Below are 25460 nucleotides of genomic sequence, written 5' to 3'. Positions count from 1 at the left end.
TCTTATTAATTTCCTCAATAATTCACAATACCAACTTCATCAAAAACACAAGGCTGACCGGCTGTTGTCCTTTGGCGTTGAGTTTGACTAATGTTCTCCGGGCCTCCCACAAAACGCTTTGCGGAAGATGCAAATGGCGCAGAACTATACGTTTGACATCTGTTTTGAAATGATCCAAGAAGGCGACATGGTACCTGTTAGTGTACATTAGTATGGCCCCGGCACACTGTGGAGTGCACATTATCTAACAAAGCGAAATGAGTTTCCAACGCTTGAAAGTTGAGGAGCCTTACACCTTTTGCTTCATCGCTCACTTCCTTGAGATTATGTAAAGGAGTACTCAATAAGTTTTGTGTTGTTGCCTTGCGTCTGCCAACACACATTCGTAATCGAGCACGTGTTTGCATATGGGAATGAAGGAAGGTTTGCCAATATGAAATGACGATGTATAAAAAAAATAATATATATCCCTACTCCAAATTTGGAGCGAGTGGGCACATTTTGCGTGTGTGCATTGTGTGAATTTGACTTTATTTCATTTAAGCCCAACCGGGCGCGAACCCACGTGGGTTGCAGGGTGAACAAAGTAAACCTGGAATAAGTAATGCAACGCAAACTCGTGGGAAGGAAGAAACCAAAAATGCTATTTCTTTAACGACCTTCTTTATTTTGCGCGTAACACGAAGCATTTCTCAGCGTCCTTGGTGACTTTTGTCACCTGATAGCACGTTTGATGGATCGTGTATTTGAGGGCAGTAGTACAGCATAGGGCTAGGTCCCGCTACATCCCTGCAACGTGCGAGAAGAGGGAAGGATTTGTGGCGTTGATGAATGGTCATGTGCTTATGTTGGGTGGTTTTAGCCCTCTAAATCGATTTGTAAAGTTCTTTCCTATGGCATCCAGGATAATCGATTATTGTATTTGTTTCACTGTGTTAAAGAAATGTTTTGTTTAAAAACTTTCGTTTATATGGAATTCTCATCAAAGCTGAGCAGTTCTCTGTTATTCTAGATTACAGTGAAACGTCGATTATCCGTGCTCCTCGGAACTCGGCCCCTGCCGGATAAGGGAATATTACGGATAATAGGCAAAACTCTTTTTATTGATAAATATTAGTGTTCAGCGTCTCTTGGGTGGATTTTTTTTTACTAAAGCTAAATGTTAATATTCTTGGGTGCACTTTGCAAAATAAATCTGTTCTATTTCATAGAAACTTGCGCCAATTGTATCATTTCCTATTGAGGCTTTTATTTCATGCCATCACCGATTTGATATGTTAACTATGTTAATTCACCTCTGGAACTGTCATTTCCGAGCTGCACGGATGATGGGACAGCCGGATAAAAGGTACCCGGATAATCGGCGCTCCACTGTATTTCAATTGGTAACTCGCCAGTTCCAGTTTTGTTCGAACTTAATCCACTATGCTCGAGACTCATCTTAAATTAATTACCTTATGCATTGCAAACAGCACAATTCTACCAGTTCTGTCTTTTGCGTTAGCATTAGTAACTTAATTATTCAAACTATTCATGTAATCCCATCCACAAAGCCAAAACATATGCTCGGTTTACCAAGCGCTGCGAATGCAGCAAAGCAATTAGGAGCATCTGCAGTGAAACTTGCACGGAATGTCAACGTGAATATGGAGGTTCGTGCTTTCCAATGAATTACTGTACAGATTCGTATGCGCGCCGGAGATGATTCTAGAGTGGCTTTCTTATGATATATATGAATGATACGTGATAATGGCGACTTTGTGTAAGAAACGTCTTTCTCCTATTTGCAGGGTTCCGCAAACTGTTCAGTAGATGAGTCTGGTTGTGTTTGATATTTTAAGTGGGCACATTAAGGCATTGGTACACGGTCCGTGAAGTCAAAAAGTTTGCCATTGAAAACAGAGAAAGTTGCAAACTTTACGTCAAAAAGAATTTTAGCTCGTCGAGCTGAAACCGAACGCAAACATTTTGACATTCGGTTGAAAATTCCTGGACAGATGATATAAAGAAGAAGAAGAAGAAATAGATTAAACACCAAACACGACATTATATTTATAATCAATAATGTTCATATTTTTAAGGAAAATTACCATATATTCCCCATTGTAGTTTTACTCAATCGAAAAACTCAAATCAGTACCTTTATATTAAATGTTGAAAATATAAATTATAATTTTAAAATTAATATGGTTTGTGCATGGTTTTTTTTCTCCTCTAGATTTAATGCGAAAAAAAAGAAAAATAAAATATACTACAGCTATGTAAGTTACTATGAGCTTACTAAATAATCATTTGGAAACAACTTTAATCCACGACAAGTTGTAAACATAATGTTGTTTGCTTACATTATTTTTGTTTACATTTTGAAATTATTAACAGTATTTCCAATAGCTGTTGTAGTTTTGGAGCTGTTTAAAACCTTTAAAATGCTTCGTTTTCAGTTGCGAACAGAATCAAAGACGAAAAGCCATGCAGGGTCGGCTTTGCCAATCCCTGGTCAATAGTTAGACCGTATTGTCGTTGGGTTTACAAAGCAGAATGGTAGGTCTGGGCACGTACATTTTGAAATCAAATGGTTTATCGTCTTTAATCTGCATTAGCGTAGCATTGATTAAACTTTTACACAGTAGCAAGCTTGTTCTTCTGTGTTCCATAGAGCGGATATCTGATGGGTTTGTCTGCGAATAAATTTACTGTAGATTAATATAAAGCAATGCGATGAGAAAGGAATGCAATGATTGGAAATTTAAACCAGCAATACTGTTTAAATTTGATCATCATCAACATATGTGCCCTTGGTGACTTACTGCTTCCTGACCCGAATGTCAGATTCATTAGTTGCACACTTTTTAAAATACCATTTTCTGACGATTGTACACACGCTATCATATTGTCTTGTCGATATGGCGTGCAATCAGTCCAAGATTGAATGCATGATCTACCATCGAACGATAAACACAGGCGTGTAATAAAGTTGTCTTCTGCCACCGCGGCACCCTTTGCATCGTAGTTTAGTACCAGAGGCACTTAAAGCTCTTCAAATTGCTTCGAGAACCGATTGATATGAAAGGGATGGTGTGTGATTGAAGTAAATTGACGTTGCAAAGGACGTTTTTGTTTTATAACAAAAGGAAGTTTGCGAACGGAGCAAGTGTCTCGATGTACATAACATGATCTAATAACAAACATGGCACCCACACCAACCGTAATGTTATATGAGCTTGATCGGACCCCGTCAGGTATGGTTAGTACCGTTGACTTTTCGGCAATGGAGGTGTGTATGTGTATGGCACATTTTTGAGAATTATAAAAACCTTCAAACTTCTCCGAAAGTAGGAGGTGGCATTAATGTCTATAAAAATGGCATTTTGATACAGTAAAGTGAAGTGGAATTGTAATGGGCCCCCAATTTCCAGCTTGATTGGTTTGCATTGGCCAGTTTTTTTTGGGAGCCTCAATCGTGTTAAAATGGACTTTTAATTGAGTAGAATGAAATTCGATCGATTTGCGTCTACATGACCGAGACGAGGGTATATGCTATTGTTTTGTTCGTTTTGCTGTGTGTGGATATATTTTTGTACATGGGAGAGCAGGTGATTTTACGCTGGTGTACGTTTGGTTGATGGTCGAAGCTTTTCGTCTGATCAGAAAGCTTTTAATATGATCATAAAATTTGCACTTATTTCAACATTCTAACAGGATTGTTTCTATACCATGGATGAATTGGTTTTGTTTCAGTATATGTAATTAATAGGAATATGTTAGAGGAATTATTTCACAAAATTATCTGAAGGCGTGCTACATCAATTATGGGACAAACAATGTAATGAGCTTCATTCTAACACACTGTAATTGAAGAAAAAATTCAAACGAACAGGTAGAGGAAGGTTATATGCTTTCTTTATTACACTCCTCAATATTTCATCAGGAACCAGCACATCGTGAATATATTTCATAATGATTTTTAAGGTAACTGTTAAATATTTGGACTAATTTAAACCTTCAGTTATGTTTTTAAGTCACATATATTGATACCTAGAGTCGGGTCAGTCGATTTAATAAATAAAAAAAAACTCTTTCTTGTAGATACTACCAGAGTCATTCAAACTTCGACTCCAGCTGGCGCTAGAGTCGGACCGATCCGAACACTGTTCGAGCCGAGCGAATAATCATGACTGATACAAAAATTATATACGTTTGTTATATCAATAGCCTTAAACATTAACAAGGCATTTTGATACGTTAAACTACAATTGTAACGATGACTCAATTGATGAATGGATTAATTCATCCAATTTCCTCTAGATCAATCAATCTCGTACGTCATCCGTATCGGTAAGTGATTGTTTTCATGAGCTCACTTTAAAGTAACCTCTTTTTAATCGTGATTTCATGATGCAATCCATTTCAATGTTCATCGGTCAGCCATTTGTGTTAATCCGGCTAGTAGTGAGTAAATTTTGTGTACTTCAGTTAAACTCGTATCAAAATTATTGAGTCATTTGTTTGCAGCTTAACTATCGAGCTACAAATACAGCTATTTTACTGACGTGGGTGTTACTAAAACTTTATACACATCTATTGAATTTTTGGTTTAGAACACGTCGAACTTTGATTGCAATTGTGGATGAGGGAGAATAAAGTTAGAAAGCTTATAATCTTAAGAACCTTCCTGTCAATCAATCGAACAACTTCCAGCGTTGAATTATTACCAGGTTGTGTTATACTGAAGGATCTGCTCGATATTTTTTATCTGCTATAACAGCTTGAACGATTGTATCGGAGTCATTTCTTGATATTTTTTTCGAATTTAAATACGAAACTTTGCTATATTTTAACCATTTTCAATAAATTACTGTTGAAAGAAAAATGATTAAAAGTTTGTAAATATTTTAAAATCAAGGAGACCAGACCGAACGGGAGCCGGAGAGGTAATATTTTCCATCTACTTTTTCCAAATCTAGGAAAATTACGGACTCGTGTTTCGTTTTATATTTCGATCAATTTTTCTTCAATGCTTGATTCAAACGAATTAAGCCGGGTTCGTTACCATTTCCCACTGATGGTTTTGACCACTTGGAAGTGGTTCATAATATATGACATCCTTTTGATCCCACCATATGACTCACACTCGTTTATCTATGCTGATTTTTATTTCAAGATGTGTGATAATGGATCATTGATTTAGCAGTATAAGAATATCTAACTTGCATATATTTTGCTCTGTTTAACGATTAAACGTACTTAAAAAAAATAAACAAAACGGAGAAGCAATCTCTAGCATATTCTATAATACAATCATTGCTTTTCTCATGTTATATACCAATTAAATTTTGATTGCTGTTAAATGATCGCACATTATGTATCTTTCACATATTTCTACCTATTATTTGCACAAGTGCGTCTACACGGTCACCTATCATACATTAGCATTCTTATGCAAATGTAAACGGGGTGGAATTTGGGGACAAAAAGCCACCTTCTTCAGACACTAGCACTATTACCAGCAACAGTTTCATGAATGAAAACAAGATTTGAATGTGTATCTTTTATGTTTAGTATGTTAAAAAAAAGGTCTTATCTCTTCCCCACTTAAGACTCGGCACGGTCGGTCTGCCGGGGTTCCCTTCGTGCGGCATTCCCTCTACTGAGATGCACGCCTGTGTGCGACTGTGTGGTTTGATGTTTTCTTACCCATATTTGTTGCCTTTGGGTGTTCATGTTTCCCCATCGAACACAACGACGTGTCATTTTATAGCGTGGCCAATATGAATGTTTTTCCAATCTTTTTCTTGTTCGTTTTGCTTTGGCTCACGTTGCGTTCGTTTGTATTTTAGTTCCATTTTCTTCCTCTTTTTTTTGCAACACAACAGCTTCGTACAATATCTTTCGGTGGAGTGTCTCCTCTAATTTGTCGTGTAAACAACGGACCTCGCGTTGGAGGGTGATACGTTCAAAAATACATATACCTCCGTTTCAAACCGTTTCACTCTTGCTGCCTGTTTGAAAACATCGTTTCCTTCCTTCTCGACAGTTTTGTTTCCTTTTTCAACACAATCCTCATCGTTTCTCGTTTCGGCAAGGTTGTGTTATTATTTTCTAGCAAATTAATGTCTCATTTTAGTTTTTGGTGAACACAAAGCGAATATTAGCAAAGTTGAAATACTTCGGTTGAAAATTTTATTCGACAACGAGATAAAATTTCCTTTAAGTGAAATGAAAATTGATTTGCCTCACTAATATTCTGTAGTTACAAATTTAGAAATTATCAATTGCTCTAAATGTTGCATTATTAAAGACCGTTTTTTTACACTTTCCTGCCAATTGAGAGTTACCACCGTTCATGTGCTATGACACTTCCCTGAAGCATCAAACTCTTCTTCGTTTTGTGGCTTATGGGAGAGACTGGCCGGGTTCGGTCGCTTTGGTAAGAGCCACAGACCTCTCAAGGTTGCGACGTTGTGACGGCTGAGTGGATGGACCGGACAATACCGTTGCGACCTGTTGCTGAGGTCATGCTGTGGAATTCGGCCATATTTGAGCATGTTTTTTTTTTATATAACACCCTCTACCGGTTTGCTTTCCCCTACTTCTTGAACAATTCAACATTTCGTTTGTCACACTGTTGGCGATGCTTTATTGCTTCCAAATTTCGACCTTCTGTGTGCCATTCTTCACAGAGCGATAGCAAATTTTTGCCTACATTCTTTCTGTGGAGTGCTCGGTCATTCGGACGTTACGTTACGTCATGACAGTGTTAAAGTGGTACAACCTGTCGAACTCATTAATGGTGTGTTTTATTATCGGCATTAAAGCTGATGTTTTTTTTCGTAGTAAATCTTTATTGGAAAATCTATATAAAATACTAGTATGCGGTCGAACCGTATCTCTATCCTATATAGCCTTCTTAATGTTTCTGATAATGGGTATATTGCTGAAAGGATGCTTAGAATAGCTGCTCTTGTTAGATGCTTTGTTTATACAGAGCGCACGGGGGCTGTTGATTGGCTTCTCAACCATTTTTAGCTGACGATGATATATGGCTCTTTCTATTTGTTTATCCCATTAAATCGGTGTGGAAAATTCTTTTGATTCTTTCGTCGTGTTTGAATGATGCGAAGATGCTGCCGATCGGTGGGTAGATCTTCTGCGAATGTGGTAAAAATGATGAGCTGTTTATTTAAGGGTGAACATTTAGCAATTCATCTTCACATGGTGGCGCCATTCGTTTAGGGAAGCATTAATATTGCGGTTTTGGTTTTAAGTGTTTTTTTTTTAAATTATTCTACTATTGAAAAGTCGGTTGGACGGTTGTACCCAAATGTTTATACATTAATGATAGAATGCTAACATTTTATGTATAATTCTCCAAATCAGAACACATTTTGAATACGTGCGCTGCGCTATGCGCGATCAATATCTCGCCAAGTGAACTTCGTAGAGATAAGATAATTGTGTCAAATTGTTCACGCTTTATTTGGGGTTTGTCAAAAAAATAAAAAAAAAAACAAAAACCGAGTCCATTTAAACAATTTCAGCGCAAACTTTATCTAATCAGCGTGAGTGTACTGTTGGTACGCTTTATACCATTTATCATGTGTCGCGACGCGCCACAGCTGATATGTGAGACAAACCGTGTGCACGGCCAACATGATGAGGCGATTGCAAACTAGAGTCTCGTTTTTTTACCATTCAATAGCCACGGACTAAACACTCCCGGGTAGAAAATGAAAAAAACGCACTCTTGGGTAAGTTTCGGTACGGTGGGAGTACAAGGCGCCGGGTAGCAAGCTGCTGCTTGGTGACAGTTTTGGATGTCTTGTTTTTTGTGATCGTTGTTTTGTAAAATCCAATTTACTTGTGGGAGATTTTCACGTCAGAAACGTGAGACACGTTTTATCGACCGACAGTTAGAGTGCCGGGTATGGGCAAAAATTGCGACAGTGTCATCCGCAGGGTGGTGATGAAGGTGTCAATTTCTAATTAGCTTCTCGCTCGATAATGCAATCTTGTAGCTTGGATTGTGGCGAAGATGTTGAACTCTAGACGTTTGGCAAATGAACAAATATTTTACAAAAAAAGCAATAAAAATGGGAAAATGAAACATATTAAATCGCTCGGTGTAGCACAGCTTTCAATGAACAAGTTTTCAGCAAGCTAATGACAAATATAATTATGTACTTTACCCATTTATACTGTGAAACTCTATCTTTGTGAAACGAATAAGGGTTAAACAGGGTCAAATTAAAGCAAAAAAAACTATTTTAATAAGCTTTATATTATTTAAAATATTTTAACTATTTCTTTACTCGTTACAAAGATTTTTTTTACTTGGAGATCTAATACTAGTCATTTGTTTATGTTGTCATAAACGTTTAATTGCACATAAATTTTACAAAACTTAAATTAAACTTAATAAATTTTTTTCTTCAATATAATTAACTTCATTTATTTAACAACACAAGCTTGTCATAAATTTGTCTTACATTTTCCTAATAGTTACTAGTACTAATACTACTAGTTAATAGAGTTACTACTACTAGGTCATGCTAACCATATAATAATGACTTACTAACTAGATTAACTTTTACCATAGCCGGATACGCACACAGTTGTTGCGACAGAGAGTCCGGTCCAGAAGAGATTCGAACTATGACCTTCAGCACATTAGACCCTGAAGCACGAGACCGTTTGTGAAATTGCCCTGTTGTAAAGGTATATAAGTTCAGTTTTGCAGGATTTTGGACTTAAAACGATTAAGACTTTTCTCAATCTTTTTCAAGTAGATGTGGAATATGTAGTATTTCTAGAATCTTATCCAATTTCTAGATTTAATTTAAACTGAAATTAATAATGTATAAAGCTTTTTCTAACTGATCCATCCGTAATGAAGGGGTCAGTTGTTAACAGAATCGATTTCAACTTGTAAATGTTCCAGAAAGTAGAAAACATCCTGCATCTATCTCGGCATATTCTTGCAATAGCTTTAACTTTTCCATATGAAATCGAAAATCCTGTACTACTACTACACATTGAGTGTTCCGAAAGAAAAATGTTTTACGATTGTTTAAGCAGGATACATTTTATATGATATAATATGTAATTAGGTTATGTTTATGCAAAATCCAAGTAAAAACAGCTATATTTATTCGAAATCGAAATTCGAAACCTCAACAGAAGAGCAACGTGACTGATTTTCCCAGCTTGTGTTGAGGTGATGTTTATTTAACAAATCAGAACACGACCTTCTCGAAGGCGTACTTCCGTCTTAAATAGACGTCATAGGCACATACAGACTCGCACACATACACACAATGATCTTTAGAAACCCGTGATCAATGTCAAGGTGTGCATAGAGGAAAAACAAACGCATCCAACACATGACACAAACACTTACGAAAGCTTAAAACGGCCCTCAGTGCAAACACACTCTAACGGTTAACGGAAACGATTACAATCTGTCTCGCCGTACCAACCCGGTGTTGTTCTTTAGAATGAATTTCTCTTCTCATTTATCCGGAAACCGGAAAGTGTCTAAAACTCAAGAAAAAAAATCTTTAATCGACGAAAGGTACCGTATTTTGTTTATTTATATACCTTGGTTTTTTTCATTTATTCTTTTGCCATCCACAATCCATAAAATTCCATCCATAAGAGGAAAACAAAAAGAAGAATAAAATATTTTAAAAGTTTTTTTTTTTGGTCTATTGTCATCTCTGTTTCTTCCGTTCGCCCACGTGACTTCCAAAATTCAGACGGAAGTTATCTTTCAGTCAGTTCCAACAATCCCGTACGGTTCTAAAGTTAGAACTCAAAACTCCCAAACCATGGTCAATGACGGTGTGCGAGAATGAAGATTTCTGATCTTGCTTTGGTGAGACAGTCTCGTTATCGCTGGTGCATCATGAGTGCATACAAACTTAACTTAAAGTTTGTATGTGCTAGTGCCCGTTACTACTACAGACGATGGGTCCAACGTAGAATGACATCAGCAGCATCCATTCGTTGCCTGGTAGACGTTGCACAACGCGTTTTATAAAGTAAAGAGGAAGAGAGTGTAGTAGTGGGAAACTGTGGTAAGAATATCTCCATAAGTGGCTGGCTGCGGGTATCGTCCAACATCCTCAACTTCCCAGACATTGGAGCTGATCGTTCTTCTCCGTTTGGTTGGTTGTTATGATCCATAGTGCAGAGGTTTTGTTGCACTTCAGTGATTCCGATTTCGATTCCGATTTCGTCTAGACTGAGGATAGCGTTCGCTTTTTCCGGTTGGCAGTTATGATAAAGTTGATAATGGTGTACTTTGGTACGGAAGAAATCGTAGCTGTGCAAAAAGGGAGACTTCCTTTAGCTTTCAATTGTAGCTTCCGGAGTTCCGTTTTGTGGATGGCGGAACCCTTTTATTGTTGTTGTGGAATTTATAAAAGGTGGTACCGTCTGGCTAAATTTGTCGTCGTTTTTATATTGCTTTGGGTATCATTATAAGGGAATCGAAGGTCTTCTGCTCCTGATAGGGATTATTGCTTTATAATCTGCTATAATAAGGGGTAAAAAAATGACACAATCAACCAAGCTTGAACGTAAATAAAAGTATGTTTTATCGTGATACTCTTTTGATTTTGAGTTCCTACATAAAGCGTACTTTGACGAGATTTTAAAATATTAATGGTGTCTTATCGACAAACTTATGCTTATCACATCGGCCTTAAAAAATCCATCAAACAAACGCTTATACAGGCATTTGACGGTTGGATGATTGTACGACATTATTGCCAACTTAGTCATTCTCACTGACGGAATATGCTGTGAAGTGCGATCTGGCAGGTGTTCAGTATGAGTCAGCTTCATCATTAAACCGTAGCTTATAAAAAGCTGAAGTTTCTTCGTAGTCTTTCCATACTTCCGGCTGCATAACTTCAGTTCATCTGGAGGGTGCTAAATATGTTTCGTGGAATGATGCGATCATGACGAGGATAGACACTGGGACGATGATGATGTTGAAGGTTGCTTCTGTTTCGAAACCGCTACGGAGTGCAATATACACATGGCAGAGGGTTGGTCTGCATTTTTAAAAAGGCGTAAGCCCATGCAAGAATGACTCAAGTTTACTTAAGGTAAATGTGAAGTTGGGTAGCTGGTTCCGGGGTGGTTTTCCTGCTTCTTGTGGTGTGGTAAAGGTTTCGCAAACATGGGCACTACAACATCGAGGCAAGATGCCTTAAGATAATTATAAAAGAAGAAAACAATGTCAGAAAAAACTTTTTTTCTATCAAAACGGGCAAACTTGGTCCGTGCATGATGATAGCTCGTTTTGAGATGGTGCAAACCAACATAAAGCAAAATATTTGGTCAGAATATGTTTTTCTTTATAGTCTTATCATCGTCTTATCACACCAGGACTTGATTCTTGAAATAGATAAGAAGAAAACATTTTACGTAAAACTGCTAAAAGAAAGGGTGACATATGGAGGAGGCGTTGGTCGTGTTCTAGGAAATATGTCAGATTATCTTGTGTGCCCTAGGAATTTATTTGGCATGATTGTTAAACGATAGATAAGGATGCGATTGAAAGGCATCTATAGTTAAAAAAGAAAAGAAAAACGTATATTTCATGTTAAATCCTCAGTTAAAATGTATCTCATTTCTGTTTGGAAATCTTTCGTATCAGCCCTAAGGCATCCTATATTACGAATCATATGTATATATAAAGTAGCACTTAATAAATACATTAGGAGTTGAAATTGCGCACAGGAAATATTTTTGGAGAAGTGCTAATGCCTTCCACACTCTTTGTTAATGCCATCCTGTTCTTGTTCGCCAACCACATGGACACATTTTCACTTCTCTTCTTGAGGGCAGTGAGCATGTGAGCAGTAACATCGTAGATGAAATTGGTTCTTTGTTTCAGCAAATTCCAAATAGTTTGAGTAACTGTATGCAACTAAATCAGTGAATAAGCTTCCATTTCGCACGTTCATAACAGAACCTTACGCTCGTCATTGACGGCGGATTTGGGTAGTGTCGAAAAATGGCCACCTGAAATCGCGATACACGAGGTAAATTGAAAGTGTGAGTTTTCCGGTCATTTCTTTTTCCGCTACGTGTGAAACTAGCTTGCAGAGAAGGGAGAAAGGAAGGAGGGTAGGAGTATGCCGACGATGTGAAATTCCCATCATGTCCCTTTCGAAAGATTGCTTTTCCTGGTGTTAGCACTCTGCGACAACTGCGAGATCGAAAGCGATTTCAAACATGCGCAAGACTTGGGTCGTGAAAAATGGGAGAAATGAAATTTTGATTCGTTAAATCGTTTGCCTGCTGTGAAAATCGTTATATTGGAGTGATGGTGATACTCAGAAAAAAAGGAAAACAATTGAAGAAAACGTTTTTTGTTTTGGATCTCGTCTACCACTTCCCTTAACCGGAGCTGATTGTCGAGCGGAAAAGTGGTGTAATGTCTTTTTGTTTGCCTTCTTATTTCTTCGGTCGTTGTGTCTGAAGAAAGTGTCAAAAATTCAATACCGCTTTGTAATAGTTTGTCACAAAAAATTATGTAGCTTTAGTTTACTACGTAAGTCCAAGATTTTGGAAAATGGAATGAATATATGTTTTCAAACATCACTTATGCCTTTTTTGCAATATATTTACATAAAATTGTCACGGAAAAGGAATATATGTAGAGCCTGAAATAGATGGTTGTTAGTAAGGTTTGTTATCTTAAAATAAGCTCTATAATTAATTTCATTATAGTATAATCATGAAATAATGACCCAAGTGTGGTGCACTTTTATTAGAACATCGGATTAAGTGACATGGTTTTTGTTATCATTTAATGAATTTGATGATACGTTTGGTAAAAAACAAACAACTCTGTATCTTGTTAATACATTCGAATTTTGAATTTTATTTTTACATGCTTATGTATGTTTCATTACTACTATACTACACTACACTTTGTTTTAGTTTTGCATTCTTTATTTTGTTATATGGGACAACAAACCGGTATTTCTTTAACCGGCATTCTTTATTTTGTTATATGGGACAACAAACCGGTATAATCCTTCCAAAGTTGTGCTTTTACTTTTATAATCAATTGAAGTTTAACATTTTCTAATTAACTTGCACAATAAAGTTTTGGAATATTTAATTTTATGATTAAATTGTCTGAACTTTACACCGTACAATCGGGACTTATTGTACATACGAGGCTATATACAAATTAAATTATTCATTCTATTTTTTGTTCGCTCTACAAAGGGTATTGAACGGTTTTCTTTTCTGGCTGCAGAATGTTCTACGCTAAATTTTGAAATATTTTTATTTGAGTTTGGATTGTTATTCCTTCAGTACATTTTTGATTTGCATTTATTGAACTATCCAAAATATGATTGAGTTTGAAATATTTGGTATGTAATGCCACTTAAAGTACTGTTAATGAACAAGTAAATTAATTTTGGTTGAAATAATAAACAAAAAAATGCATTATCCTATTATAGGGGTTGATGATACCTTAAGTTAGAAAGCTAAAACTTTTAGCCAGTATCTGTCAAAATATCAAGCAGAATCGAGCGGGAAATTGTTAGCTGGTAACATCATCATGCAAGGATTCCTCAAGGACATAGCATTTTGACATAAAGGACTGCATTACGTTGCAGCTTTGTAGAACGACATTTTAACGTGCTTAACAACTTCAAAATATAGCTTTGATTTCATCTATTCTTTTTTTATCTTTTCATATGTTTATGACAAAGATGACAAATTATAACGAAGCCTAAAGCCAATTAACTATGAAGAGTGTGTTAGTTTATCGATGCATGTTATGAATGAGATGCACAATGATTCTATGCAATGTTTAAATTACAATATTAATATGGGGATGAGGTAAACCTCATACAAATCGTAAAGTTTTATTTATTTATTTAAAATAGCAATAACAATACTGCCAGGCCCTTCTTCATGGATACAAAAAAGAGTTTCCAATCTTTTTAAAATATGTAAAGAACAATGTTTTTTTTAAAATATTTATTCATAAAAGTTTTATAATATGTATCATGCATAAAGTTGTTTTTGAATGAGGAAATTACCACTTTAATGAAGCATTCAATGTTTGGAATATTTTGATGCCGTTTAAATGTTAAAGAAACATGTTCAAGCTGTTTCATTCCCCAGTAAAACTCTCAAACATAATCTATTACGGTGGACAAGTTAGCTTGTGTATGCTTTCTGTTACCGTGGAAATAGACGTAGAGAGACATTTCTCGCGCGACATTTCTCAAAAGTAGCTCAATTCTGCAAACAAAGCAAATCGCTCGGCGAGACATTTCTGTGCCTACTTCGTTGGAATATTTCTATGTGTTTCTATGGAAATGACGTTTCGATGCTGTTTTTTATATATGGACTTTTCATCGCATTTCATCGAATATTGACGAGAAATGTCGCGCGAGAAATGTCGCTCTACGTCTATTTCCACGGTTAGATCCTGAAATCTATTTTAAGCATCGAGATTGCTCTCTGTCTTTTATAGACCATCGCAGTCCGACACCTTCGTGATCTAGAGGGCTCATGTTACCATAATTCACGATCATTTCGTTTGCGACAAAACGTGGCTGCTGTTGAAAACCGAAACTGTGATAATATATACCCAAACCGCCTTTACGCGTTTGACAACCGTCGTCCATGTCCATCCGAATTCCAGCTGCCGAATTATCTTCCTTCTTGGCAATTCATGTTACTCTGAACCGGTTCCAATCCTCCTCATTTCGGTATTGTACTTATATTCTAACCGGACCGGTAAAGTTCGGTTGTTATGTGGAATGATGCGAAAGAAAAGATTCTTCCTCTGTTGATCGTTTCTTAGATCGTACTCGCTTCGTCTTCGTTGCGGCGATGCGGCAAGTTGACATGATGATGGTGCGTGAGAAACGAATTAAATTGGATCCGGAGCGTGTACTACGGAGTATCTATGGATGGTTGTTTTAACTGTTGTTTTGTAACTGAATCCAAAACTAAACGGAAGTTTTTTGGTGGTATACGCAGGGTAGAAGGGCAAGGACGCCAAAACATGAAGTCTCTATTTGGACGAACGAGACGTCTAATAGTGTCTAATTTCATTGGCCATTTCTTACCGTTACAGTAATAAAATGAACATTTAGAAATACATCTTAAAATGTCTGATTTTAGAGTTTAGAGAGTTTCTTTATAAGTTTTCAATATAGAATTTTTCTTTCAATTGTTAAGCTATTGAAAACTTTTGATGGAATTAAATCTTCAATTTCAGGAAAAATTTAACTAACTTTTTTGAGCATAAATTAAACAGTAACCTTTAAAAAATTATTAAGATTAGTTTAGTCTGCAAGGACTGCAAAACAACAACACTATTACAACAAATTCATCACGGCAAATTAAGTCTTAATGATTATTAGTCGCACTGATACGTACGACTGTACCAACATGTTAGACGTATAGAGGACCTCTTGCGGAGTTGTACAATTTAGGTCAATTAATCCATGCTTGATTGTTGCAATGTTGCGATGGTACGTTGCTCCTGTTCACTAATGTCCGTCCGTAGTAATGTACGTTATGCATACTAAAAGGAGTCAATCATGCGCGTAGGCTACGAACCTCCCAACGTCATCGCTGTACACACCAGTGTATAGCGCGTTTCAATAAAATTTTTCACCAGACTGGTTAAGCAAACCATCGACAGGCGAGAGCGGTTCGAAAACAAACATTGCATGGGGAAATGGGCGAGAGTAATGAACGAAAATCTTAACCTGTTTTAGACACAGCGCAAGGTGGTGGGGTCTCTGTGTACATGCTGACATCAGCAGACGAACGGTACGAGCGGCGCTTTACCATGTGCCATCATGACTGCATGACCGACTGACAAACAAACACGATGAAGTAAGTGACGCCTTGGCTATGGTGTTGCGCTGTAGTTTGATCAAGAAGCTCAGGGAGTTATTATCGGTCGTGAATGATGAGCAGCAGCGGCAGCGTGTACAGTCGTGACGGGTGATGGGCGGCATACTCCTTGGCCCTTGATCATATCCATCGAAGGGCTTATGGGGAGCAATGTTTGTTTGTGCCGCGTCTTATGGAACAACACGCGTAGTTATTAAGGAAAGAAAGGGCTTAAGACAAGACCTGCCCGGGCAAGATAAGCCGTGATTGGTCGTTCGTAACCACCGGGTGTCGTAAGAGGGCGCTAGTGTAGGTAAGGTTAGTATGTTAGGACGCCCGTGTGTACTTTTCTATCTACCTTGGTCAGGTGTGTGTTGTCCTGTCGATAGTTTTCGACCTCGATGGTGCGTTAGATAACACCCGCCTGATACTCTAGGGTCTTGGGAACCCTTTACATTGCTGAAGATGTCTAATAGAAGCCTTTATGCTTTTTTACGTTAGTTTTTTGAAGAATTTTATGTTGAACAAGTTAGCTATGGTGTAGATAGAACGCACAAGATACAGCAATTCATTATTAAACATTTAACGTTTGTTAACATTTGTTAAAGTGTTAAGAAACGTGATGTAGTTGCATAAATTTCGATTTATTCGTATTTATTACTTATTGCGATCGTATACAATGGATTAATTGATTTGCAATGTGTTTCTTTTCACATCGAAATATTTCCGTATCCAAAATTCAATTTTGACGTCATTTTGCTCTCCTTCACTGAATCGTTGACGTGTGCTGTAATACTACAATCACGTACAACACGATTGGCGCGGCGAAACTGGTGCACAGACCATAATTTACTGTTCTCGTCGTTAGCGCTGACCGTTTACCGATGTTGTCTGGAGACCTGTGTGGACCTATGGAGAGCATTATGAAATCTGGGCGCAAGTTTACGGCGACGATGACGACGACGACGACGACGACGTCGGGGCCCGTGCGGCATCGAATGAAGTTTGCTACAGTTTCCCAGTCCTTCGATGTGTTCGATCACTGTCCAATTAGCATACAGCCGATAAGTGGGCCGCTTTCCGGGAGGGCAAATAAAGCAAATTGCTGCGTGACCGCTGCAGAAGCGTGAATGTGGTACTCTTGGAACATCTCCGCGTACATTAATCCTTCCAGCAGAGCAGATTTCACAGACGGATCGATACGATTGTCCTGACCAATATACATATCTAGCTAGCGTAGAGTGATAATTTTCGTTCAGCTCTCAATAACGTGCTAAACAAATCCGTTCGATCGTGCCCTCGGCTTGTATACATTTCCTTCTTTCCACTGTAACATCAACGGATGTGGTAAACGTTTGCGAAAAATTATATCATCATAAGGAACGACTGCTACGGCATTTTTTAATATATTTCCACACGGTGTCGCGAATAGTTTGTCACAGTTTTTTTTGCTTTTCCGGTCATTTGCCAATGTAAGTCTGGTGTGATGCATTCCGAGCGCTTAGTTTTAATTTCCAAGCTGTTCCAACGCATTCGAATGTTTATACGCTGCAAGAATATATGCATTTTAATCTTTCTACATTACATTGGGGCTGCATTGAGAGTGGTGGAAAAATATATTTTAACTCCAGCTCCATATTCATGACACCTGTTAATAGGTGTACGACGCTTAAAGGCCACTGATACAGGGTGTAACACATTTATAAGACATATGTTTTTCAAAAATGTATTATCATGATTTAAGGTCCCTTCATGGTATTATTTATACGTTTTAACTAATTCCAAAAAAAAATTATATGCGCAAAATATGTAAAAATGATAGATTTTTTTTAAATTCTCTATGGCTTTGTAGAACATCATTATTATCTTTTTTTAATTACTTAGGCTAGGTCGTAGACATCTCTCCATCCATCTTTTCAAGTTTTCTTTTATTGTAAAAAAGACAATTGTCTCATAGTTATGTTCCACACTGTAACACAGTAGATACAAGGTAACATTTCAGCCAGAAGGAAAAAAACAAAAAAAAAAGTTTATTTGATATAAAGGTAATTTTTGCAGCTTTATTGCTTGCTTTTGCTTGTTGCTGTCACATGAATATGTATTTACATTCCTTCATGTGTTTAGTTTTTTAATGTTTGATTTATTTTTATATCGCCTTTTGAACTATTTGTTTTGAAATTCATGATATTAGCTTACTGTTATTGATGATGAAAACGTTTCATTGATTTGCTTTAATTTATTTAAATTATCTTAAGTTTCTAATTTTATTTCTGGTTACAGTATTTTTTTCGTTTCACTTTCGTGTTATTTCACTATCATATTTTTGTTTCCCCTTTTTGTTTAATGCATTTGTTAGGCATACTTGTTAAAATATGCCACTTATTTTGTGTTGAACTTTTTCTAACGAGCGGTACGTGCTAATTAACAATTGTTTTCCTTCACGACAGTGCATCGTTACCGCGAGGAACTCTATTTTCGGGGACCGGCCTAACGTTTTTTTTCGCAACAATTGAACACACAGCTACTGCCGTTTAGCATTAATTTTCGATAATTATACGTCACCACCTACGGCTTCGAGTGGTGTGTAGGTACGTACGTCTTCATCACGCTTGGGAAGTTAAGAAAGTGAGACACAAAGTGGCGCGCGGTACGGTGTGCTTTGTACGAGTTCAAGGTGCAATCTCTATGTTAACCTACAACCCTTCTTTCTTTCTACGATTCAACCAATCTGTCTGGAGGTTTATCTTTCTCACCAAATCGTTACCTCGCCCACGCCCATCATATCGTCCAACGGGGTGGCGCAGTATTTTTAGTGAACATTATTAGAGTTTGCTGAATGTTTTGTGTCGGTGTGCCAATGCTCCCTTCTGCCCAAGAGTTCCCATAGACCCAGATGGTAAAGAGATGGTTCAATGTTCATGATGGCTGTGTGTGTCGGACGGAGGGAAGCGAAATGCATTCAAGTGCAGAAATGCAACGATTGGTTGCTTAGTCGGTCGGGGATGAGATGGTGCTGGGCCTTTAAATGCACTTGAAGACAGGTTATAGAAACGTTTGTTGATGAATCGCGAACCGATTCGTTCATGACCTCTATTTCTCTGGTGCATCTTCATAATGGCCTTCCGAATAGAAGGGTATGGTTGGTTGTTGTTGGTACTGTGTGTTTGTTTTTTTTTAAACCCATGCGCATTAGGTCAGGCAAACGTCAGCGTTAGGGCGTACACGTTATTTACACATGAGAAATCAATTATTATCGACATTTCTGTTACGGTTAGCTGTTGCTCTATGGTTAAATGCAATAATAAACAGTGCGTTTATTTGCGATGGAGATGTTATCTGTTTACGGTTACTAGAAGTGCGCAGGAAAGTACGATTACATTTTCAAAGAAAGGAGCGCAAATTTAAACGATTACACACAATTTTTTATTTTTATTTTTTAATGGTTTTAATAATATCTTAATAATATTAATAGTAATATAAATTTTTATTAATTTTTGAGTAATAGAATTACTATAATATTATTAATACAGTTGCTTTTTATTCTATTTTATTACGTTCGATAAGACTAATTTTTATCATTCTAAGAAAACACATTCAACCGATTTGTTTCCATAATCTTACAGCGCATTTTTATCTTAAAGTCAACTAAATAGATTTTGGGTTTCGGAAGAAGAAAAATTCAACTGTTTGAATTGATTTCATGGCAGGATGCTACCGTTTAAGAAAGACGGTAGAAAGTTAATTTGTTTAATTGTGGTTGCAAAAATCATTCAACCACATATCCAGAAAAGCGAAAGGAGATCATACCGCCGATGATGATGCGAGAGTGTTGAAGATGATAATGGATAACACACTTATAGTGGGTAGCAAACAACGTGCACAAATGCGGCTAATTTCGGTATTCAATCTATTATCTTCAACGTTTCATGTTTTTATTGCTTAATATTCTTCGATTTGTGCATGTTTTAGGAAAATATACAAAGGGTTGTAAACAATTGTTACAAGCTGTGAACTAACATTATATTGAGTTGAATGTCTCGTGATCTTCTGATTATTTTCCATTTGAGTACGTTTGTTGGCAATATTGTTCAATTTGACTGTAGATATTCGCTACAGCTACTGGTAAAATAACATTTTTAATAGAATGCGTCTGCGATAAAGATCCTATCCAGAATAGGTCAAGCCTTCATATATTCATTCAAGTAGAGTAGTGATGGGTAAATCTTCAATTTTCCCGGAGTCCGTCCAGGACATTCCGGAGTAATTCGGGAGTAATTACTCGGAAGTAAACTTTGGAGTCAGGTTTAAGTAATAAACCGGTTTCTTTTATTTGAGTTCTATTTTTCATTTTCAAAATCCAATTTTCAATGTTACTCCTTAGCTTTAATTCCGTAATTATTAAACGTTGGCTTCATAGTTATGCTGTACAAACACCATTTGTCTTAGCTTGCTTCCTCCTAACCGATTTCTCTTCTCCGTCACCATTTGGTTTGTTTTTGAAAATACCCTTTCGCAAGGGACAGAGGTGCCTGGTAGCAGCAGTTGACTTCGGAGTAATCCAGTATAACCTGCAATTGATTCCGCAGTGCACTCCAGAGTTGAGTCTGGAGTTAATTACGGAGATTACTCCGGAGTAACTCCGGAGTAATATCTCCGGTGTAAGCTTCGATTTTACTCCGGAGTTAAATCCGGATTAACCCGGTGTAATTACTCCGGTTTGTATACGTCGGAGTCGGAGTGGATTCATGAATCCACTCCGGAGTTCCCATCACTAAAGTAGAGATACTTGAATATCTTCGGTGGAAGGGTTAGCTGTGTATGCAACTAGGTGAAGCTTCTAACAGTGGCGAGTTCTAGCTTTAGGTCTTTAGGCTCAGTTAACTGAACTTTTTGACTCCGAGGAGTATATAAATGACTTTTTTGCACAGCAGAAAAAAATAGTTGGTGGAAAATATCTTGACGGTAAAATCCTATTCGACTCAAGATTTTTCCTAGACGATCCTAGACAACTCAAGAAGAATAGAAACAAAATTTTTAAGCATTGAACGAAAACCACCGTCGTTCAAAGTGATCGTTTTGTGTAATATACGCGTATTCGTTAAAATCCATTGAAATAAGGTAGTAAGTAATACTAAAGCAGTGAATACATTATTAAAACTGTTAAACTATTTTTATTATATTAGTAATATTTTTAATCAGTGCAAAATCTGCATTACAAAACAACAGTTCTCATTTCGAATCATTGCTTATCGTCACCACAACGTGATCTCCATTCTCTATTGCTAGCCATTTGAATTCACCGGCAGATGAAAATTATTGGAGCGATTGAATTTTGCTTCCATACCGATCATAACACATCCACGCCCGTAATTCATCGTAGAAATGCATCGAAGAAATGGTGAGCGTCTGGGAGAAGGGCAATGCCAGACATGAAGTGCAGAATAGGTTATTGGCATATCGAGTTGCAGATCAAGATGGCTTGTATGTGTGTATGCCTATGACGGGTACGTTATGTTGATGAGTCGCAACCGTGTGCAGTGTTTAGATAGAAAGTCAATCATTAGCAATCATTGCGCGTGATGGAAGGAAAGTAAACTTCACTCCGGTTTCCTTTTCCTTCCCTCACAATTTTCTTTTCACGCTCGTGTGCCACCATCAGTTTCTTTCGATAAAGTCGTTGAAAGTGTCTCGTTTTGCGAAACCAAAGCCCGATATCGATCGACGGTCTGATATGGGGGGATCACAAGATTGCAAAAAAAAGACTATTAGATACATTGCAAGGGAATTTCATTCGTGTCTGTCCGGTTTTATTGGATAAAAGTTTATTGGACTGTCCACCCCAACAAGGGGGGACTGAAATAAGGATTCCAAAATGGATGCTAACCGGTGTTACATACAAGTGCGTACGATATCTGAATGTATTTAGTTTGTTGCTTCCGTTCTCTTAGTTTCCACCTGCCTGTTTGGCTCTTCCTTTGCAAGTAATTTGATCGTCACACTCGACACATGCCGCAACCACACGATGCATCTCTTCCATGATCTCGGGGCGCCAAAGTTTACGGTCGAAGATAAAGAGAAAAATGTGCAAGATGCCACCGATTGCAACTCTTTACCACAAGTGCTTGTCTGCACCGTATCTTCACTTTCACGTTTGAAAGGAAATAGGAATTTCAATACATGCGTTGTGCAGTAAATTTCCTACCGTACCGTTTTATGTTTGCTTTCCTTTGAGGCGTGATTTATGTGTCTTTTTTCTTATAGTGACGGTACCCCCTCTGTGGATAAAGTGAACAGTGAGAGTGGTAACAAAACAAATGATGAAAAAGAAAAATCGCATACGAGGACAAACATGGGTACATATTTGCTTGGTTTGTTTCGCGCTGGTTCCGATTCGCAAAATAGTTGCATGTTAATGGTTGAAAATGGTGCGTGCCTCAACGCCGTTTGCACTCTTTTCTTACGCTTATCTGTTTAAAAAGGTGTGTTTGATGTATGCTTTGTTGATCCGAGAGGGCGAGAGGGATTACATTGTAATGAATGAATGGAAGGTTGTCGGATGTAATTTCATCCAGCCGGCGGGTTTTTTTTATGTGCAGAGTCGATACCTAATATTTGCTATAAACCTGTTAGAATACGAAACTGATTTCAACTTCTGATGAACACACTATAGCATTAGGAGAACTCCAGCAAACTTTTCGGAGTACACTCTATTCGCGAATTACACGTTATTTGAGATTTAAAATTTGACATTTCATGGATCATCTGTGAAGCTTTTGATATTCTCAAACATGCGATATACTTTATTAGTACAAATATTAGTTTAGGAAATTCCTTGTATGCAATTTACTTCAAGACACTGCTGACAATACGGCAAATGCCGTTATAGTGGAATTTAAATAAATAAATAAGTAAATAAGCAAATAAATCAAATTAAGGTTAATCATTTCCATAAAATGTGAAAAAACATACAAAATATAAATTTCTTATGGGCTTCGTAACGTGCAAAGCATTGCAAGTTATGAAATCCTTTTATTTACACAGATTTCTCCGGAACGCATTATTCTTGTGTAATTGTATATTTAAAGCTTGTAAACAGTGTTAGACGAATCTGAAACAGATCAATAATTTTTATTAATCCTTTAAATCTCATGAATGAATTTGAACTTCAAAAAACATATTAAAGTTTATAACTATTATAACTATAGGAATTTTAATCTAGGATACAATTCACATTGGTTTATGAAGCATTTAATTACAGCTTTTGTACTTGTATTTAGTAATTTCTTTTTGTATTAATTTGCAACTGATTTGAATGTACTTCTGTTTGAAATGGATGGAAATTAACATCATTACAGGGTTTAATGGCCAATCGTTTTAGTAAAACCTCTCATTGATGTCGTAAACCCACAATTCGTCATTGCCAATGCTTATCTGACCTCTACAAGAATGAATCCGTCAAAGCAAAGTTTCCATCGGCATACTGCGCAGCACACGTGAATACATCATGAGTTTATACTAGTAGATTGAGAAATACAGTAGATTTGTGTGTGAAAATTGTGATTAAAGACGTAAGAAACCAAGACAAAAATTAAGTTTTAAATTTCTTAACTAAATGTTTAAAATCAATGCAAATATTTTTTAGCTATATGAAACAAGTACTATGGAGCACGGATTTGACAGCTACCAAAACAATTCATTGTACGCCGGATTAAAACTTTGCTTTGACGGATTCATTCTTGTAGAGGCCAGCATAGCATTGGCAATGACGAATTGTGGATTTACGACGTCAAAGAGAAATTTTGCTAAAACAGTTAACGATTTGACAATAATCGATTGGCCATTAAAACCCTGTATTAGATAATTGCATGGTCTCAAGATCTCTATATTGAGAGTATTGACTTAAATGTCCAGTAACATTTAGTATCAATTAAACGTAAACACTTATCATTTTCCGTTGTTTTTTTGCGCATCGATTAGACATGTGACAGCTACAGAAGGACTTATGGATTGATACCATGCAAAGGAAAATCGTAACTTTGACTATATGAAAAAAAAAATCAGGAAAGATAAAACAACACTTTTCCCAACCACCTACCATTCCCGCTTGAATATAATAAAAGTGTTACAAGATGTTTTTAATACCTTTTGGTGTTAATATACAATTCCCCTCTTGACACGCCGTGACGAATGTTTTCCGTTTTTTTTTCGCTGCTTTTACCATTAATAACCTATCAAACGGGCCGTTAGTCAGCCGTTCGGTTAAGGGCAAGACACAGGAATGATGGGTTTTAAATTTGGTCATAAAACAATTTAACCTGTTCCACATTGATGGCGTGTGTGTGTGTGGATGGAGCAGATAGAGGGTGATTTTTCATTCCACTTTTATTCTGCTAAACCTTATTTCTAGCGGAAGTGTGTCATTTTTGAACCTTCCGTACATAATTGGCATAACCACAGTGCTACATACAAACCCTGCAGTATTGAAGTTGGTGGTACGATCGTCAACGCACGCACCTGTCTCGTGTGTTTGCGTGCCATTCAAATAGGTGGGGAGGTGGTATAAGGGAGGTCCACCTAGGTTTGTTTTTCTAAAAAATGTGAATGAGCGTATAACAGGCAAACAGGCTACAATGAATGGTTGTGATCTCCCTGTGGTGTGTCTTAAGTGTGTGTTGTTGTGTTTTTTTTGAAGAATTCTTCTACGATCATACCGTTGTGTGGTATTCGTGCAGTCGAGTGAAGTTGTTGTACCAAGCAACAACCGTGCGTTAGCCATCGACACCGTCTCTGCGATTCGTGTGCTTATCGCAATAGTTCCATTCACCATTGGAATTGTAAAAAGCTGGCGTTATGGAGGCCTGAAATGCCAGTGCTCAGCTGAACGCTAGGCTACCGTAAATAAAAAGGCGGTTTGACTGCTATACCTGCTGTTGAGGTTTGGAATTTGTCCAATACCAAATGGTGGCGTAGCACCGTCTCCTTCCAGCTTCTCTAAGGAGTGGTATGGCTGCCGGCCATTTTTTCGAGTTTCGATTGTCGCAAAGGTAGTGACCAAACTGGGTACCTGCCCTTAGGGGCACTGGCTGGAGGAAGCCGTGTGTTTATATGTGTTGTCTAATTTGGTTGTCGCTTGCAAATGAGTGGAGATGGAGACCACCCTTGAAGAGGCACTGTGGTGACCTTCCACGGCTTTCTCCAAATCCAAACCAATGAGAACTGAGAGATCTGAGGAACTGAAGAAGTAGGAAGCAATTTTCTTCTCATTTCTTCACTTATATCCCCTTGCCGTTCACGAGCTTGTGGCCACATTTTCACCTGATTTAATTCTACTCTGTGTGTGTGTTTCCTCTTTCACTCTTTCGTTTTGTTACGCATCTCGTCCGCTTCCGTTGCATTAGATTGGCATCGATGAAAATCGGGTTGTCGAACCTCCTTCCTTTTTTTTCCGCCCCACTTCTCCCTCCTGACACATGTGAACTCTATTGCCCGGCGTGCGGAGATACGTGTGCGAAGCATAAGTTTGATTGAGCTAATCGGTTTGTTAGTTTTTGCTCCGATAT

General features: G+C 37.4%; 1 protein-coding gene across 8 annotated transcripts in view; it reads left to right on the top strand.

Annotated features, from left to right (window-relative positions):
- The window catches only part of LOC125767194 (serine/threonine-protein kinase 10), a 49797-nt gene that overhangs the window by 4171 nt on the left and 20166 nt on the right, over positions 1-25460 (top strand). The window lies entirely within an intron of this gene.

Source organism: Anopheles funestus, chromosome 3RL, assembly GCF_943734845.2.
Source record: "Anopheles funestus chromosome 3RL, idAnoFuneDA-416_04, whole genome shotgun sequence".
NCBI classification, from domain to species: Eukaryota; Metazoa; Arthropoda; class Insecta; order Diptera; family Culicidae; genus Anopheles; species Anopheles funestus.
Note: the sequence above shows the minus strand (reverse complement) of the source record. Positions and strands in the feature narration are given on the sequence as shown.